We start from the raw sequence: 18,759 nt of genomic DNA, 5'->3' as shown, positions 1-18,759 counted from the left end.
CTTTCCCATGATAAGTGAGTGCTTCAGGACCTCTTGCACTTACATGTGCAGCAGAGTACTGTAATGGAAGCATGCTGGGTCCATAACCCAGAGGTAGGCAGATTGAAACTATCCTCTGCTATATGCATTTTTTTTTTGTTAATTAAAGTAATCCAAAACTGGGATTGATATTTTTGCTCTTTTATTTTTACTTAAAGTACAATAACTTTTACCATTTTAATTTGTTTTAATAGTATATTGACAGTATTGTTTTCTTTCAAAAATCCAATTAATTTTCTTTACCCGATTATTAAAATGGTAATTGACAAAAACAAACTACATTGTCACCAGAAGAGCAATACAAAATGTACAAGTGATATATTAAAATCATCTTTCCAGCTTGAATTTCAATGATGCATTGGGGCAACGATTTTGTGAGAAACATCTTCACCCTTAAATAAAGATTTTCTTAATTCCTTACCTGTGTGCTAATTAGATATCACCTTGTTTTCACATTAAACAGACTTCCACATGCGAAAGCAGCAAGGATGCAGTGGCGTTAATGTTTCCTGGTGTCAACCTGTATTATTTCAGTAGACATTGAAATGAGGATGCATCTTGCTGCCTTTCCAATGAAGCAAGTTTAATTTAGTAATAGGTGAAAAACCATCCCTACAAAGGTGTTAATCAGAGACTTAGCTTTGTGGACACTTTTCAGAGAACAAATTTGTTAGCATAAAAATAAAGCCAGAAAATGAAGAGCTGTTTAATCACTCAATTGGATTTTTCTGCCAGCTTATTTCTTTTTCTCTGCAACCCACTGCTAAATTGTGCTTCCTAGCTGTTTTTTTTTATAAAATCACTGATTCAAATCTAACTCTGATTACATCAGAGTAGGCCAGGTACCCTACACCATAAGAAGGGGGTTTGAAATTTTGACTTGTCTACTTAAAGATCACCAAAATCTGATAACAAGGTCAATTACATCCCTGGGTGGGATTGAACCACCAACCCTTTGATTAATAACCAAACACACTAACAGATTGCGCCACAGAGACACTTTACAAACGTACGTACTGACAAAGGCTAATAAGCATTCATCTAGAACGTTTCCTAGAAAAACTTTAAAAAGTCAATAATCTGGAGAGTTTTTGTAAGATGTTTCTTCCATCAACCAACGAAGAAACACATTGGTACTTTCCCATGATGAGTGAGTGCTTCAGGATCTCTTGCACTTACATGTGCAGCAGAGTACTGCAATGGAAAAATGCTGGGCCCATAACCCAGAGGTAGGCAGATTGAAACTATCCTCTGCTATATGCATTTTTTTTGTTAATTAAAGTAATCCAAAACTGGGATTGATATTTTTGCTCTTTTATTTTTACTTAAAGTACACTAACTTTTACCATTTTAATTTGTTTTAATAGTATATTGACAGTATTGTTTTCTTTCAAAAATCCACTTAATTTTCTTTACCCTATTATTAAAATGGTAATTGACAAAAACAAACTACATTGTCACCAGAAGAGCAATACAAAATGTACAAGTGATATATTAAAATCATCTTTCCAGCTTGAATTTCAATGATGCATTGGGGCAACGATTTTGTGAGAAACACCTTCACCCTTAAATAAAGATTTTCTTAATTCCTTACCTGTGTGCTAATTAGATATCACCTTGTTTTCACATTAAACAGACTTCCACATGCGAAAGCAGCAAGGATGCAGTGGCGTTAATGTTTCCTGGTGTCAACCTGTATTATTTCAGTAGACATTGAAATGAGGATGCATCTTGCTGCCTTTCCAATGAAGCAAGTTTAATTTAGTAATAGGTGAAAAACCATCCCTACAAAGGTGTTAATCAGAGACTTGGCTTTGTGGACACTTTTCAGAGTACAAATTTGTTAGCATAAAAATAAAGCCAGAAAATGAAGAGCTGTTTAATCACTCAATTGGATTTTTTTGCCAGCATATTTCTTTTTCTCTGCAACCCACTGCTAAATTGTGCTTCCTAGCTGTTTTTATAAAATCACTGAATCAAATCTAACTCTGATTACATCAGAGAAGGCCAGGTACCCTACACCATAACAGGGGGTTTGAAATTTTGACTTGTCTACTTAAATATCACCAAAATCTGATAACAAGGTCAATTACGTCCCTTAGTGGGATTGAACCACCAACCTTTTGATTAATAACCATACACACTGAGGCAGCACAAGGGAACTCTCGAAAGAAGAACAAGGCTAGAGGAAGAACTGAAACAAAGAAATCTGACTTTTACTAGAGCTGACCAGAGGAAAGCACAAACACAGTCCCCCACTACCACAAATAATGCAGTTGAGTTTCCCACATTTGGGGAAATCACATGGGTCAGCATACCCAGAATGCAATGAATGAACCTCACCCTGGGAGAACAATCTTCAAGACCATGGTCTCTCCTATGCAAAATAAGTATGATTTGGGATAGGGCTGGGGAGGGCCGCTGCTCAGGCACATCTCTGTCAAGTAAAGGAGATTCAACTGAGGCAGCACAAGGGAACTCTCATCTGGGGACAACAACTGCAGGGAGAACACATATTTTCAGATGAACATGGGAGGGCAGAAGGCTGCCTAATACTGAAGCACCCCCAAACAACAAACCAAATGCAACAACTAGTGCAAGCATTCCTGGGGGAAGGCCTGCAGCAGATGGATTTGCATATGGTGATGCCATCCAAGCAGTGGGTCAAAGTTGGCTTCAACCCTCGTCTGCATATGAAAAGAGAAAAGGGGCGTGCAGGGCATGGCGGCCTTTTGCGGCGCTTGGATGACCCCTAGTTCGCATTACACACCTCCACCCTCCTTCGGTGTGGGGCTCATGTTGGCTATGCCCCAGCCCCTGAAGCATTCAAGCTGATTTCTTGCAGCAGCTGGGCACTGTAACTGCTCCAGAGCTGCTCTGTAAGGCAAGTAAAAGGGTGTGGGCCCTGCAGCACTACCTGTAGTTTGCATTGTGCGTTGGAAGGCACGAAGTAAGCAGACGGGAGAAGTCAGGATAGTGCGCAAGGGCATAGAAGGGAGCGGCTCAAGAAAAGAGAAGTGGAAACAGACAGCAAACTAGGCTGGAGAGAGACCTGAGACAAAGAGATCTGAATTATACGAGAGCCGACCAAGGGAAACACAAATTATGCAGTCAAGTTTCCCACATTTGGGGAAATCACAGGGGCAGCACAACTAGAGTGCAATGGGTGAGCCTTGCCCTGGGAGAAGCACCTTCATGATCATAGTATCTCACCTGGCAGGTAAGTAGGAGTTGGGCTAGAGCTGGGGAGGGTCGCTGCTCGGGCACCCCCCTGTCAAGTGAAAGAGATCCAACTGAGGCAGCACAAGGGAACTCTCGAAAGAAGAACAAGGCTAGAGGAAGATCTGAGATAAAGAAATCTGATTTTTACCAGAGCTGACCAGAGGAAAGCACAAACACAGTCCCCCACTACCACAAATAATGCAGTCGAGTTTCCCACATTTGGGGAAATCACAGGGGTCAGCATACCCAGAATGCAATGAATGAACCTCACCCTGGGAGAACAATCTTCATGACCATGGTATCGCCTATGCAAAATAAGTATGATTTGGGATAGGGCTGGGGAGGGCCGCTGCTCAGGCACATCTCTGTCAAGTAAAGGAGATTCAACTGAGGCAGCACAAGGGAACTCTCATCTGGGGACAACAACTGCAGGGAGAACACATATTTTCAGATGAACATGGGAGGGCAGAAGGCTGCCTAATACTGAAGCACCCCCAAACAACAAACCAAATGCAACAACTAGTGCAAGCATTCCTGGGGGAAGGCCTGCAGCAGATGGATTTGCATATGGTGATGTCATCCAAACAGTGGGTCAAAGTTGGCTTCAACCCTCGTCTGCATATGAAAAGAGACAAGGGGCGTGCAGGGCATGGCGGCCTTTTGCGGCGCTTGGATGACCCCTAGTTCGCATTACACACCTCCACCCTCCTTCGGTGTGGGGCTCATGTTGGCTATTCCCCAGCCCCTGAAGCATTCAAGCTGATTTCTTGCAGCAGCTGGGCACTGTAACTGCTCCAGAGACGCTCTGTAAGGCAAGTAAAAGGGTGTGGGTCCTGCAGCACTACCTGTAGTTTGCATTGTGCGTTGGAAGGCACGAAGTAAGCAGACGGGAGAAGTCAGGATAGTGCGCAAGGGCATAGAAGGGAGCGGCTCAAGAAAAGAGAAGTAGAAACAGACAGCAAACTAGGCTGGAGAGAGACCTGAGACAAAGAGATCTGAATTATACGAGAGCCGACCAGGGGAAACACAAATTATGCAGTCAAGTTTCCCACATTTGGGGAAATCGCAGAAGCAGCACACCCAGAGTGCAATGGGTGAGCCTTGCCCTGGGAGAAGCACCTTCATGATCATAGTATCTCACCTGGCAGGTAAGTAGGAGTTGGGCTAGAGCTGGGGAGGGTCGCTGCTCGAGCATCCCCCTGTCAAGTAAAGGAGATTCAACTGAGGCAGCACAAGGGAACTCTCATCTGGGGACAACAACTGCAGGGAGAACACATATTTTCAGATAAAAATCTTGGTCATGCTCTGGTTTCTCTTCAGAACGAACAAATCTTTCGCCTTTTACTAAAGATTTCCGTGGAGAGGAGCAAAACCGAGTTTTATCTCAATTTTTGCATGCCCCATCTTTTTGGGGTTTCTTTTATCGGTTTAAAGATAGAATGAGTGTGCTTTAATGTAAGCTCATTTGCATAGAAATGACAGTAAATGTTTGTTTCTTTTCAAACAGAACTTTCTTGACCATGCTACTTGCTTGAAAGATCTGGGAGCACATGGAATACAGTACAAACCATGCTTATAGCAAGGAGAAGACAGGTGAGAAATCTGCTTTCTTTCAAATTGGGCGCTCACTTTGATCTGAATAAGGACTGCTGGCACGGCACTCAGGCGACAGGTGGAATCTTGGTCATGCTCTGGTTTCTCTTCAGAACGAACAAATCTTTCGCCTTTTACTAAAGATTTCCGTGGAGAGGAGCAAAACTGAGTTTTATCTCAATTTTTGCATGCCCCATATTATTGGGGTTTCTTTTATCGGATTAAAGACAGAACGAGTGTGCTTTCTTGTTAGCTTTAATGTAAGTTTATTTGCATAACAATGACAATAAATGTCTGTTTCTTTTCAAGCAGAACTTTCTTGACCATACTAATTGCTTGAAAGATCTGGGAGCACATGGAAAAGAGTACAAACCATGCTTATAGCAAGGGGAAGCCTGGTGAGAAATCTGCTTTCTTTCTTTCAAATTGGGTGCTCACTTTGAACTGAATGAGGACTGCTGGCACGGCACTCAGGCGACAGGTGGAATCTTGGTCATGCTCTGGTTTCTCTTCAGAACGAACAAATCTTTCGCCTTTTACTAAAGATTTCCATGGAGAGGAGCAAAACTGAGTTTTATCTCAATTTTTGCATGCCCCGTCTTATTGGGGTTTCTTTTATCAGTTTAAAGATAGAACGAGTGTGCTTTAATGTAAGCTCATTTGCGTAGAAATGACAGTAAATGTTTGTTTCTTTTCAAACAGAACTTTCTTGACTATACTAATTGCTTGAAAGATCTGGGAGCACATGGAAAAGAGTACAAACCATGTTTATAGCAAGGGGAAGCCTGGTGAGAAATCTGCTTTCTTTCTTTCAAATTGGGTGCTCACTTTGAGCTGAATGAGGACTGCTGGCATGGCACTCAGGCGACAGGTAGAATCTTGGTCATGCTGTGGTTTCTCTTCAGAACGAACAAATCTTTCGCCTTTTACTAAAGATTTCCGTGGAGAGGAGCAAAACTGAGTTTTATCTCAATTTTTGCATGCCCCATCTTATTGGGGTTTTATTTTATTGGTTTAAAGATAGAACGAGTGTGCTTTAATGTAAGCTCATTTGCATAGAAATGACAGTAAATGTTTGTTTCTTTTCAAACAGAACTTTCTTGACCACACTAATTGTTTGAAAGATCTGGGAGCACATGGAAAAGAGTACAAACCATGTTTATAGCAAGGGGAAGCCTGGTGAGAAATCTGCTTTCTTTCATTCAAATTGGGTGCTCACTTTGAGCTGAATGAGAACTGCTGGCATGGCACTCAGGCGACAGGTGGAATCTTGGTCATGCTCTGGTTTCTCTTCAGAACTAACAAATATTTCGCCTTTTATTAAAGATTTCCGTGGAGAGGAGCAAAACTGAGTTTTATCTCAATTTTTGCATGCCCCATATTATTGGGGTTTCTTTTATCAGTTTAAAGACAGAACGAGTGTGCTTTCTTGTTAGCTTTAATGTAAGTTTATTTGCATAACAATGACAGTAAATGTTTGTTTCTTTTCAAACAGAACTTTCTTGACCATGCTACTTGCTTGAAAGATCTGGGAGCACATGGAAAACAGTACAAACCATGCCGTATCACAAGAGCCTTTATTTGATCTTTCATGAAGATAGAGCAGAATTGAGGACACGTCAACAATTTCTGCCGAAGGTGGTTCATCTTTCCACATGGTGCCTTTGGCCACTGACACCTTCGTTGAGTCAAAGTCTCTGGCTGTGGTCAGAACTTTGAAAATTTATGTCACCAGAACGGTTCAGATTAGGAAAACAGAGGCTCTGTTTGTCCTGTATGCTCCCAACATGATTGGGTGTCCTGCTTCCATGCAGACCATTATGCGCTGGATCTGTGGTAAGATTCAGCATGCTCATTCCACGGCAGGATTGCCGTTACTGAATTAGGTGAAGACCCATTCTACTAGAAAGGTGGGTTCATCCTGGGCAGCTGGTCGGGGAGTCTCGGCATTGCAACTTTGCCGAGCAGCTATTTAGTAAACACTTTTGCTAAGTTTTACAAGTTTGATACCTTGGCTGATGATAACCTCAAGTTGGGTCATTCGGTGCTGCAGAGTCGTACGCACTCTCCCACCCGTTCAAGAGCTTTGGTATAACCCCATGGTTCTTAATGTGACCCCAGCATCCTCTAGGTCGTATGAGAAAATAGGATTTTAATACCTACCGGTAAATCCTTTTCTCTTAGTACGTAGAGGATGCTGGGCACCCGTCCCAGTCCATACTGTGTCTGCAGTTATTACTTGTGGTTATACACATGTTGTGTTACGGTTCTGGTCAGCTTTTTGCTGCAATTGTTCATGCCGTTGGCTTGTGTTCTGTTGAATGCCACGTTCTGCGGCATGCTTAAGGTGTGAGCTGGTAAGATGCTCACCTTAGTTTAACAATAAATCCTTTCCTCGAAATGTCCGTCTCCCTGGGCACAGTTCCTATAACTGGAGTCTGGAGGAGGGGCATAGAGGGAGGAGCCAGTTCACACCCTTTGAAAGTCTTAAAGTGCCCATGTCTCTTGCGGATCCCGTCTATACCCCATGGTTCTTAATGTGACCCCAGCATCCTCTACGGACTAAGAGAAAAGGATGCCCTTGTGTACTATCCTGACTTCTCCTCCCGTCTGCTTACTTTGTGCCTTCCAACGCACAATGCGAACTACAGGTGGTGCTGCAGGGCCCACACCCTTTTACTTGCCTTACAGAGCAGCTCTGGAGCTGTTACAGTGCCCAGCTGCTGCAAGAAATCAGCATGAATGCTTCAGGGGATGGGGCATGGCCAACATGAGCCCCACACCAAAGGAGGGTGGGGGTGTTTAATGCGAACTAGGGGTCATCCAAGCACTGCAAAAGGCCGCCATGCCCTGCATGCCCCTTTTCTCTTTTTATATGCAGATGAGGGTTCCAGCCAACTTTGGCCCACTGCTTGGATGACATCACCGTATGCAAATCCGTCTGCTGCAGACCTTCCCCCAGGAATGCTTGTACTAGTTGTTGGATATGGTTTGATATTTGATGGTGCTTCAGTATTAGGCAGCCTTCCGCCCTCCCATGTTCATCTGAAAAGATGTGGTCTCCCTGCAGTTGTTGTCCCCAGACGAGAGTTCCCTTGTGCTTCCTCAGTTGAATCTCCTTAACTTGACGGGGGAGGGGCTGCCCGAGCTGCCACCCTCCCCAGCCCTATCCCAACTCATACTTATTTTACATATTAGATCTCTTGATCATGAAGATTGTTCTCACAGGGTGAGGTTCATCCATTATATTTTAAAATAGGAAGGTACAAATTACATATTTGAATTGCATCTATGTGCTGGATTCAAATGTCCCCCCCCCCCTTCCTTTCTCAATTGTGCCCGTCAGCAGCTATTCTAAGGTTGCTGCCAATGGGTGTGACACATTAATTTCTTCTGTGGGGTACACTGGACTCCACAAGGATTCACATTGGGGTGTAGAGTAGGATCTTGATCTGAGGCACCAACCGGCTCAAAGCTTTTGACTGTTCCCAAGAAGCTCAGTGCATTCTCCTCTATAACCCCGCTTCCATGAACAGGGAGCTCAGTTTGTAGTTGGTGCCTTCAGTAGCAGGCCAATTAACAGGGGCCTGCCTCAGGCAGCCTATTCTTAGCTATTAATTTTGACAAGAAAAGAAGAACTTGTTTTATGAGAATCTACAAGGGCTGCAGCAGGCTAGGTCTAATAGACATCTTTACTGCAGCTTCATCACTCCCAGCGGCGCTGTATACTCCCGTGCCCTGGTTGCTGGGTCACTGCAGCGGAGGCTCCGGTTTCATCCTAAGGTCAGTCACACACACACCACCCTTCCGGATCACGAGGCCGCTGATGAAGGGGAGCGAGGCCGTAGGGGGTGGGCCGTGTGCGCACTGCGGTGGACACTGATTACTGGGCAGCCGCTCCACTAGCCACCAGGTACAGTTAAGGAGCACAGGTCTGGGGGTTTTTCTCCTATATTAACCCAATTTTGTACTGCCCGCAGCGCATTGTGATAGGTAATAGGGCCTGATTCAGGTTGGATTGCAATCGCAATAAGCGATCCAACTGCAAAAATTGCTAAGAGCATACGCATGTGCCTGCATTTTCTGCGGCACCCCGCAGAGAATGTGATCGCCTCTGCCTGTCAATCGGGGCGGGGAAGGGGGGGAGAGGTGGGTCAGCAACACTCCATTTCCAAGTCAGGGATGGAGCGGTGCGGGGGCAAGGCTTCAAAATGGGGTCTGCAACGGAGGAGACACAGGGGGCGTGGTCACAGCGGCTGTATGACATCACATTCAGCCGCTGTGATCACAAAAATGGTGGCGGCTTCCTGCGCGCACATACAGTCTGCACCAGCAGGAGCCTACACCATTTTTTATGATCACGCTGAACTGCAGTGCGACTGCAATTACAGCATGGTCAAGAAGGGAGGCGTCATGCTGGGTGGCCATGCCCTGTCACTGTGCAGGAGCCAGCACCGCTCACACACTAGTCCCCGGGTGCAGCCCCCAACCCCCGGGACACCCGGAGCAACAAAATGTAGATTCAGGCCACCAGGCCACGCCCCTACCTATGAAACCATGCCTCCTTTTTACCATTGCGCTGCTTATCTGCGCGCACTGCATTACAATCTCCCTCGCCACCTCTCTGGGTGTCACCAGTGATAGTGACACCTCTGCCATGCTTGTAGCAGCTGGTCCTAAGATCTACGCCTCAAACCCTGAGTGTTTGCCCTTGTGACTTGTTGATCATCATAGCGAAGCAGATGCTTACAGAAAACTGCAGGGGCTTAGATTGAAAATAAAAAAATTGATGGGTATAAGGTAGAGAGGAGCGGGTTCGGTTCTCCGAGAACCGAATTCCCCACGAACTCCACGTTGTTTACACTGGTCCGAGGCAGGCTCGGTTGTTCCCGCCTGACTCGGAAAACCTGAACAAGGGAAAATGTCATCATCCCGCTGTCGGATTCTCGCGAGATTCGGATTCCATATAAAGAGCTGCGCGTTGCTGCCATTTTTACTCGTGCATTGAAGAGAGAGCGGAGAGGACGTGGCTATGTTCTCTCAGTGGAAATCTCAATATCAGTGCTCAGTATCAGTGGTTACTTATTGCTGCTCAGTAATACTAGTAGTGTGTCTCTCCTGCTCAGTGTCAGTTCTCAGTAGTATCCTCATCAGTGCTCAGTATCACTGCTCATTGTCTTGTGCTGCATTGTGGTACTCAGCATACTACAGTACATTACTAATAGTCCAGTGCTGCATCTTGCTGCTCAGTGTCAGTTCTAGTATCCTCATCAGTGCTCACTATCACTGCTCATTGCATTGTGGTGTTCTGTATACTACAATAACATAGTAATATAGTAACATAGTTTTTGAGGTTGAATAGAGGCAAATTGCCCATCGTGTTCAACCTGTTTTAAGTTGTGATGATTCTACATACTTGCTGAATAATGTTTTATGACTAGTTAGCTACTATAACTCATGTTACCCCCGGATTAACCATGTTGATATTTTAAGTATTATAACCTTGGATAGCTTTTTCATTCAGAAATGTATCCATTCCTTTTTTAAATCCAATTACAGAGTCCGCCATTACCACCTTCCCTGGCAGGGAATTCCACATCCTGATTGCCCTAACAGTGAAGAAACCTTTCCTCCATTGCGTTCTGAACTTTCCTCCAGTCGCAGCGAGTGACCACGTGTTCGTTTAATAAATAATTCCTCTGATAACTCTTTGTTATGTATCTTTACATATTTGAAGATATTAATAATATCTCCTCTTAGGCACCTCTTTTCTAGTGTATAAATATTCAGCCTAGTAAGTCTTTCCTTATAGTCCAGTACTTTTAGGCCTTTAATCAATTTAGTCTTCAGGATCTCTTACACTTCCATGAGCAGCAGAGTAGTGCAATGGAAGCATGCTGGGCCCATAACCCAGAGGTTGATTGATCGAAACTATCCTCTGCTATGTGCATTTTTTTTTGTTAATTAAAGTAATCAAAAACTGGGATTGATATTTTTGCTCTTTTATTTTTACTTAAAGTACAATAACTTTTACCATTTTAATTTGTTTTAATAGTATATTGACAGTATTGTTTTCTTTCAAAAATCCAATTAATTTTCTTTACCCGATTATTAAAATGGTAATTGACAAAACAAACTACATTGTCACCAGAAGAGCAATGCAAAATGTACAAGTGATATATTAAAATCATCTTTCCAGCTTGAATTTCAATGATGCATTGGGGCAACGATTTTGTGAGAAACATCTTCACCCTTAAATAAAGATTTTCTTAATTCCTTACCTGTGTGCTAATTAGATATCACCTTGTTTTCACATTAAACAGACTTCCACATGCGAAAGCAGCAAGGATGCAGTGGCGTTAATGTTTCCTGGTGTCAACCTGTATTATTTCAGTAGACATTGAAATGAGGATGCATCTTGCTGCCTTTCCAATGAAGCAAGTTTAATTTAGTAATAGGTGAAAAACCATCCCTACAAAGGTGTTAATCAGAGACTTGGCTTTGTGGACACTTTTCAGAGAACAAATTTGTTAGTATAAAAATAAAGCCAGAAAATGAAGAGCTGTTTAATCACTCAATTGGATTTTTCTGCCAGCATATTTCTTTTTCTCTGCAACCCACTGCTAAATTGTGCTTCCTAGCTGTTTTTATAAAATCACTGAATCAAATCTAAACATCAGAGAAGGCCAGGTACCCTACACCATAACAGTGGGTTTGAAATTTTGACTTGTCTACTTAAAGATCACCAAAATCTGATAACAAGGTCAATTAAGTCCCTGGGTGGGATTGAACCACCAACCTTTTGGTTAATAGCCTTACACACTAACTGATTGCGCCACAGAGACACCTTGCAAAAGTCAATACTGACAAAGGCTAATAATCATTCATCTAGAACGTTTCCTAGAAAAACTTTAAAAAGTCAATAATCAAGATACACATTGGTACTTTCCCCATGATGAGTGAGTGCTTCAGGATTTCTTGCACTTACATGGGCTATTAACCAAAAGGTTGGAGGTTCAATCCCACCCAGGGATGTAATTGACCTTGTCATCAGATTTTGGTGATCTTTAAGTAGACAAGTCAAAATTTCAAACCCCCTCTTATGGTGTAGGGTACCTGGCCTTCTCTGACGTAATCAGAGTTAGATTTAATTAAGTGATTTTATAAAAAACAGCTAGGAAGCACAATATCTCTCTTTTGCAAAGAGCTAGGCATTGGAAAATTCAGGGCTATAACGTGTAGATGAAGCACTAACAGGAGGCTTTAAAATTTTCATTCTAGTGTCTTTCGTTTGGGAGAAAAATGCAAAGGTACAATACAGCTTTTCCTTGCCGATATCTCTCTTTTGCAAAGAGATAGGCATTGGAAAATTCAGGGCTATACCGTGTAGATGAAGCACTAACAGGAGGCTTTTAAATTTTCATTCTAGTGTCCTTCGTTTGGGAGAAAAATGCAAAGGTACAATACAGCTTTTCCTTGCCGATATCTCTCTTTTGCAAAGAGATAGGCATTGGAAAATTCAGGGCTATAACGTGTAGATGAAGCACTAACAGGAGGCTTTAAAATTTTCATTTTAGTGTCTTTCGTTTGGGAGAAAAATGCAAAGGTACAATACAGTTTTTCCTTGCCGATATCTCTCTTTTGCAAAGAGATAGGCATTGGAAAATTCAGGGCTATAACGTGTAGATGAAGCACTAACAGGAGGCTTTAAAATTTTCATTCTAGTGTCTTTCGTTTGGGAGAAAAATGCAAAGGTACAATACAGCTTTTCCTTGCCAATATCTCTCTTTTGCAAAGAGCTAGGCATTGGAAAATTCAGGGCAATAACGTGTAGATGAAGCACTAACAGGAGGCTTTAAAATTTTCATTCTAGTGTCTTTCGTTTGGGAGAAAAATGCAAAAGTACAATGCAGCTTTTCCTTGCCGATATCTCTCTTTTGCAAAGAGATAGGCATTGGAAAATGCAGGGCTATAACGTGTAGATGAAGCACTAACAGGAGGCTTTAAAATTTTCATTCTAGTGTCTTTCGTTTGGGAGAAAAATGCAAAGGTACAATACAGCATTTCCTTGCCGATATCTCTCTTTTGCAAAGAGATAGGCATTGGAAAATTCAGGGCTATAACGTGTAGATGAAGCACTAACAGGAGGCTTTAAAATTTTCATTCTAGTGTCTTTCGTTTGGGAGAAAAATGCAAAGGTACAATACAGCTTTTCCTTGCCGATATCTCTCTTTTGCAAAGAGCTAGGCATTGGAAAATTCAGGGCTATACCGTGTAGATGAAGCACTAACAGGAGGCTTTTAAATTTTCATTCTAGTGTCTTTCGTTTGGGAGAAAAATGCAAAGGTACAATACAGCTTTTCCTTGCCAATATCTCTCTTTTGCAAAGAGCTAGGCATTGGAAAATTCAGGGCTATAACGTGTAGATGAAGCACTAACAGGAGGCTTTAAAATTTTCATTCTAGTGTCTTTCGTTTGGGAGAAAAATGCAAAAGTACAATGCAGCTTTTCCTTGCCGATATCTCTCTTTTGCAAAGAGATAGGCATTGGAAAATTCAGGGCTATAACGTGTAGATGAAGCACTAATAGGAGGCTTTAAAATTTTCATTCTAGTGTCTTTCGTTTGGGAGAAAAAAGCAAAGGTACAATACAGCTTTTCCTTGCCGATATCTCTCTTTTGCAAAGAGATAGGCATTGGAAAATTCAGGGCTATAACGTGTAGATGAAGCACTAACAGGAGGCTTTAAAATTTTCATTCTAGTGTCTTTCGTTTGGGAGAAAAATGCAAAGGTACAATACAGCTTTTCCTTGCCGATATCTCTCTTTTGCAAAGAGCTAGGCATTGGAAAATTCAGGGCTATAACGTGTAGATGAAGCACTAACAGTAGGCTTTAAAATTTTCATTCTAGTGTCTTTCGTTTGGGAGAAAAATGCAAAGGTACAATACAGCTTTTCCTTGCCAATATCTCTCTTTTGCAAAGAGCTAGGCATTGGAAAATTCAGGGCTATAACGTGTAGATGAAGCACTAACAGGAGGCTTTAAAATTTTCATTCTAGTGTCTTTCGTTTGGGAGAAAAATGCAAAAGTACAATGCAGCTTTTCCTTGCCGATATCTCTCTTTTGCAAAGAGATAGGCATTGGAAAATGCAGGGCTATAACGTGTAGATGAAGCACTAACAGGAGGCTTTAAAATTTTCATTCTAGTGTCTTTCGTTTGGGAGAAAAATGCAAAGGTACAATACAGCATTTCCTTGCCGATATCTCTCTTTTGCAAAGAGATAGGCATTGGAAAATTCAGGGCTATAACGTGTAGATGAAGCACTAACAGGAGGCTTTAAAATTTTCATTCTAGTGTCTTTCGTTTGGGAGAAAAATGCAAAGGTACAATACAGCTTTTCCTTGCCGATATCTCTCTTTTGCAAAGAGATAGGCATTGGAAAATTCAGGGCTATAACGTGTAGATGAAGCACTAACAGGAGGCTTTAACATTTTCATTCTAGTGTACTTCGTTTGGGAGAAAAATGCAAAGGTACAATACAGCTTTTCCTTGCCGATATCTCTCTTTTGCAAAGAGATAGGCATTGGAAAATTCAGGGCTATAACGTGTAGATGAAGCACTAATAGGAGGCTTTAAAATTTTCATTCTAGTGTCCTTCGTTTGGGAGAAAAATGCAAAGGTACAATACAGCTTTTCCTTGCCGATATCTCTCTTTTGCAAAGAGATAGGCATTGGAAAATTCAGGGCTATAACGTGTAGATGAAGCACTAACAGGAGGCTTTAAAATTTTCATTCTAGTGTCTTTCGTTTGGGAGAAAAATGCAAAGGTACAATACAGTTTTTCCTTGCCGATATCTCTCTTTTGCAAAGAGATAGGCATTGGAAAATTCAGGGCTATAACGTGTAGATGAAGCACTAACAGGAGGCTTTAAAATTTTCATTCTAGTGTCTTTCGTTTGGGAGAAAAATGCAAAGGTACAATACAGCTTTTCCTTGCCAATATCTCTCTTTTGCAAAGAGCTAGGCATTGGAAAATTCAGGGCAATAACGTGTAGATGAAGCACTAACAGGAGGCTTTAAAATTTTCATTCTAGTGTCTTTCGTTTGGGAGAAAAATGCAAAAGTACAATGCAGCTTTTCCTTGCCGATATCTCTCTTTTGCAAAGAGATAGGCATTGGAAAATGCAGGGCTATAACGTGTAGATGAAGCACTAACAGGAGGCTTTAAAATTTTCATTCTAGTGTCTTTCGTTTGGGAGAAAAATGCAAAGGTACAATACAGCATTTCCTTGCCGATATCTCTCTTTTGCAAAGAGATAGGCATTGGAAAATTCAGGGCTATAACGTGTAGATGAAGCACTAACAGGAGGCTTTAAAATTTTCATTCTAGTGTCTTTCGTTTGGGAGAAAAATGCAAAGGTACAATACAGCTTTTCCTTGCCGATATCTCTCTTTTGCAAAGAGCTAGGCATTGGAAAATTCAGGGCTATACCGCGTACATGAAGCACTAACAGGAGGCTTTTAAATTTTCATTCTAGTGTCTTTCGTTTGGGAGAAAAATGCAAAGGTACAATACAGCTTTTCCTTGCCAATATCTCTCTTTTGCAAAGAGCTAGGCATTGGAAAATTCAGGGCTATAACGTGTAGATGAAGCACTAACAGGAGGCTTTAAAATTTTCATTCTAGTGTCTTTCGTTTGGGAGAAAAATGCAAAAGTACAATGCAGCTTTTCCTTGCCGATATCTCTCTTTTGCAAAGAGATAGGCATTGGAAAATTCAGGGCTATAACGTGTAGATGAAGCACTAATAGGAGGCTTTAAAATTTTCATTCTAGTGTCTTTCGTTTGGGAGAAAAAAACAAAGGTACAATACAGCTTTTCCTTGCCGATATCTCTCTTTTGCAAAGAGATAGGCATTGGAAAATTCAGGGCTATAACGTGTAGATGAAGCACTAACAGGAGGCTTTAAAATTTTCATTCTAGTGTCTTTCGTTTGGGAGAAAAATGCAAAGGTACAATACAGCTTTTCCTTGCCGATATCTCTCTTTTGCAAAGAGCTAGGCATTGGAAAATTCAGGGCTATAACGTGTAGATGAAGCACTAACAGTAGGCTTTAAAATTTTCATTCTAGTGTCTTTCGTTTGGGAGAAAAATGCAAAGGTACAATACAGCTTTTCCTTGCCGATATCTCTCTTTTGCAAAGAAATAGGCATTGGAAAATTCAGGGCTATAACGTGTAGATGAAGCACTAACAGGAGGCTTTAAAATTTTCATTCTAGTGTCCTTCGTTTGGGAGAAAAATGCAAAGGTACAATACAGCTTTTCCTTGCCGATATCTCTCTTTTGCAAAGAGATAGGCATTGGAAAATTCAGGGCTATATCGTGTAGATGAAGCACTAACAGGAGGCTTTAAAATTTTCATTCTAGTGTCTTTCGTTTGGGAGAAAAATGCAAAGGTACAATACAGCTTTTCCTTGCCAATATCTCTCTTTTGCAAAGAGCTAGGCATTGGAAAATTCAGGGCTATAACGTGTAGATGAAGCACTAACAGTAGACTTTAAAATTTTCATTCTAGTGTCTTTCGTTTGGGAGAAAAATGCAAAGGTACAATACAGCTTTTCCTTGCCAATATCTCTCTTTTGCAAAGAGCTAGGCATTGGAAAATTCAGGGCTATAACGTGTAGATGAAGCACTAACAGGAGGCTTTAAAATTTTCATTCTAGTGTCCTTCGTTTGGGAGAAAAATGCAAAGGTACATTACAGCTTTTCCTTGCCGATATCTCTCTTTTGCAAAGAGATAGGCATTGGAAAATTCAGGGCTATAACGTGTAGATGAAGCACTAACAGGAGGCTTTAAAATTTTCATTCTAGTGTCTTTCGTTTGGGAGAAAAATGCAAAGGTACAATACAGCTTTTCCTTGCCAATATCTCTCTTTTGCAAAGAGCTAGGCATTGGAAAATTCAGGGCTATAACGTGTAGATGAAGCACTAACAGGAGGCGAACATCCCCAAAGGGGAGTTCCTAAGATTAAAGAGGAACTGTTCGGATGAGGCAACCTACCGACACAAAAGTGAGGAGGTAGCGGCCCGTCTCAAGGAACGAGGCTACAGCAATAGATCCATTAAAAAGGCACGGAACTCCCTTTTGAAAACAACTAGGAATTCCCTCATCTTCCAAGAAAAGAAAGTGAAGGATCAAGATGACCTGAGATTTGTGGGAGACTTCTGTCAGGAGTGGAGACAACTTAAAGAAGGTATACAAAAACACTGGCATGTTCTGTTGTCTGACTCAGACCTAGCAACTAGCCTGGGAGACAAGGTCTCGATGAGCTGGAGAAGGTCACCCAACCTAAAGGACTATTGGGTACAAAGTCATTACCAACGACTCCCTTCCGTCTCTCCTTCAGTAAGAGGCACATACCCTTGTGGGACCTGCAGGGCCTGTGACTATATGAAGCCAACACAAGAAATCACAGACAAATTTGGTAACCAACACAGGATCTCCGATTACTTCAACTGCAAAACAACCAATGTGGTGTATTGCCTACAGTGCCTGTGTGGCAAAAGATATGTGGGAATAACCACACGGATGTTTAAACAACGGATTTTGGAACATGCAGGAACAATCCGAAACGTGGATAGGGATATGCAGAACTTCCGACAAATAACCACGGTGGCCAGACATTTTCATCTCCACCATAATGACAACACCCATCGAATGCAAGCTTTTGGCCTGGAAAAGGTCAAACTTGGAATCAGAGGGGGCGATGTAATGCAGGAACTACTCAAAAAGGAGAGCCAGTGGACCTACCTATTGGGAAGTTTAGCTCCATCAGGTCTCAACGAACACATAAACTATACGGTGTTCCTATGATGATTATTTACATGTGATATTGAGACACGCCATTTAGATCTCGATGGCGCCAATGTATGCGCTCTCTCTCTTTCTCTCTTTCCCCTTTCTTAACTCAACCTTTCCTTAGGCTCCAACAAATTCGTGCTACCCCGGCCTGCAAGACCTATTTTCATTACATGCTGTGTATCAGGCCACTTTTCATTAGATGTATCAACATAATAATTGCAATAGCAAATTAAATCACCAGTATATTTCAACAATATACAACTATTACCCCAATTTTTAACCTACTCCCCCCTTGGTGTCCTCCTTGACTCACCATCCTTTCCCTTTCCTCCCCACTTTTCACCAGTTCTATTATTATCATTATTTTTATTTCTATAATTCTTACACATTCTGTACTCACTAGTATTCTTATTATTTGAATATACACACTCTTTAGACCGTTTTGAACAACAACTAGGTACACTTTTTGACATTACCTATCAAGGTAACATCTTTATCACCCACAAACATTTGTTTTGTGTTTTCTCACATGTGCACTTTTAATTTTGTGTTTAATGTCACTTTTTTCAATTTTGTCACTTTTATTCACATATTTTTCATCTCTGATACCACAACCATCAGGTCACAATTACATCTGCTCGATGATTTTTCGAGCAGACCTACACATAGAACCTAAATTAATCACCTGCAGTCAATTTCTACACAATCAGGTTTCATAACATTCACAATACAGAGCACCAACACTAATGATACACAACAACCAAACAAGCCTCCCCTGCACTGTAGTCACCCATTTCCCATTATTTAACCCTTTTTTTCCCCATTCTGTCATCCCTTCCCCCTCCCCTTCCAATTTTCCCTTCCCTCAATTACACCCCCCTTTTCTCCTCCCCCTTTTGTTTTCACTTCCCTCCCCCCCCTCCCCCTTTCCCCCCTCTTTTTCCCCCCTCCCCCCCCCTCCCTTTTCCTCCCCCCCCCCCCCCTCCCCCGCTTTTTTTCCCCTGGTCCCTCCATACCCATTTCCCCCCCCCCCCTCCCAAACCCC

At 42.0% G+C, this 18,759-nt stretch overlaps 9 non-coding genes across 9 annotated transcripts; 5 read left to right on the top strand and 4 right to left on the bottom strand.

The window, feature by feature from the left end:
- Positions 1 to 2,269: 2,269 nt before the first annotated feature.
- On the bottom strand, positions 2,270 to 2,433 carry LOC135000118 (U1 spliceosomal RNA). Its single transcript, XR_010202140.1, has one exon. It is a non-coding gene; the product is annotated as a U1 spliceosomal RNA (small nuclear RNA).
- A 671-nt stretch (positions 2,434 to 3,104) lies between these two features.
- Positions 3,105 to 3,267, bottom strand: LOC135000151 (U1 spliceosomal RNA). The gene has a single exon (XR_010202167.1). It is a non-coding gene; the product is annotated as a U1 spliceosomal RNA (small nuclear RNA).
- Positions 3,268 to 3,419: 152 nt separating this feature from the next.
- On the bottom strand, positions 3,420 to 3,583 carry LOC135000117 (U1 spliceosomal RNA). Its single transcript, XR_010202139.1, has one exon. It is a non-coding gene; the product is annotated as a U1 spliceosomal RNA (small nuclear RNA).
- A 671-nt stretch (positions 3,584 to 4,254) lies between these two features.
- Positions 4,255 to 4,417, bottom strand: LOC135000137 (U1 spliceosomal RNA). Its single transcript, XR_010202159.1, has one exon. It is a non-coding gene; the product is annotated as a U1 spliceosomal RNA (small nuclear RNA).
- A 144-nt stretch (positions 4,418 to 4,561) lies between these two features.
- On the top strand, positions 4,562 to 4,677 carry LOC135000156 (U5 spliceosomal RNA). Its single transcript, XR_010202170.1, has one exon. It is a non-coding gene; the product is annotated as a U5 spliceosomal RNA (small nuclear RNA).
- A 270-nt stretch (positions 4,678 to 4,947) lies between these two features.
- Positions 4,948 to 5,063, top strand: LOC135000153 (U5 spliceosomal RNA). The gene has a single exon (XR_010202168.1). It is a non-coding gene; the product is annotated as a U5 spliceosomal RNA (small nuclear RNA).
- Positions 5,064 to 5,349: 286 nt separating this feature from the next.
- On the top strand, positions 5,350 to 5,465 carry LOC135000158 (U5 spliceosomal RNA). Its single transcript, XR_010202172.1, has one exon. It is a non-coding gene; the product is annotated as a U5 spliceosomal RNA (small nuclear RNA).
- Positions 5,466 to 5,739: 274 nt separating this feature from the next.
- On the top strand, positions 5,740 to 5,855 carry LOC135000157 (U5 spliceosomal RNA). Its single transcript, XR_010202171.1, has one exon. It is a non-coding gene; the product is annotated as a U5 spliceosomal RNA (small nuclear RNA).
- A 275-nt stretch (positions 5,856 to 6,130) lies between these two features.
- Positions 6,131 to 6,246, top strand: LOC135000159 (U5 spliceosomal RNA). Its single transcript, XR_010202173.1, has one exon. It is a non-coding gene; the product is annotated as a U5 spliceosomal RNA (small nuclear RNA).
- The last annotated feature ends 12,513 nt before the right edge of the window (positions 6,247 to 18,759 follow it).

The sequence above is a fragment of the Pseudophryne corroboree genome, unplaced genomic scaffold, assembly GCF_028390025.1.
Source record: "Pseudophryne corroboree isolate aPseCor3 unplaced genomic scaffold, aPseCor3.hap2 scaffold_1503, whole genome shotgun sequence".
NCBI lineage: Eukaryota > Metazoa > Chordata > Amphibia > Anura > Myobatrachidae > Pseudophryne > Pseudophryne corroboree.
The sequence above is the reverse complement of the archived record's forward strand: the minus strand, read 5'-3'. Positions and strand labels throughout refer to the sequence as shown.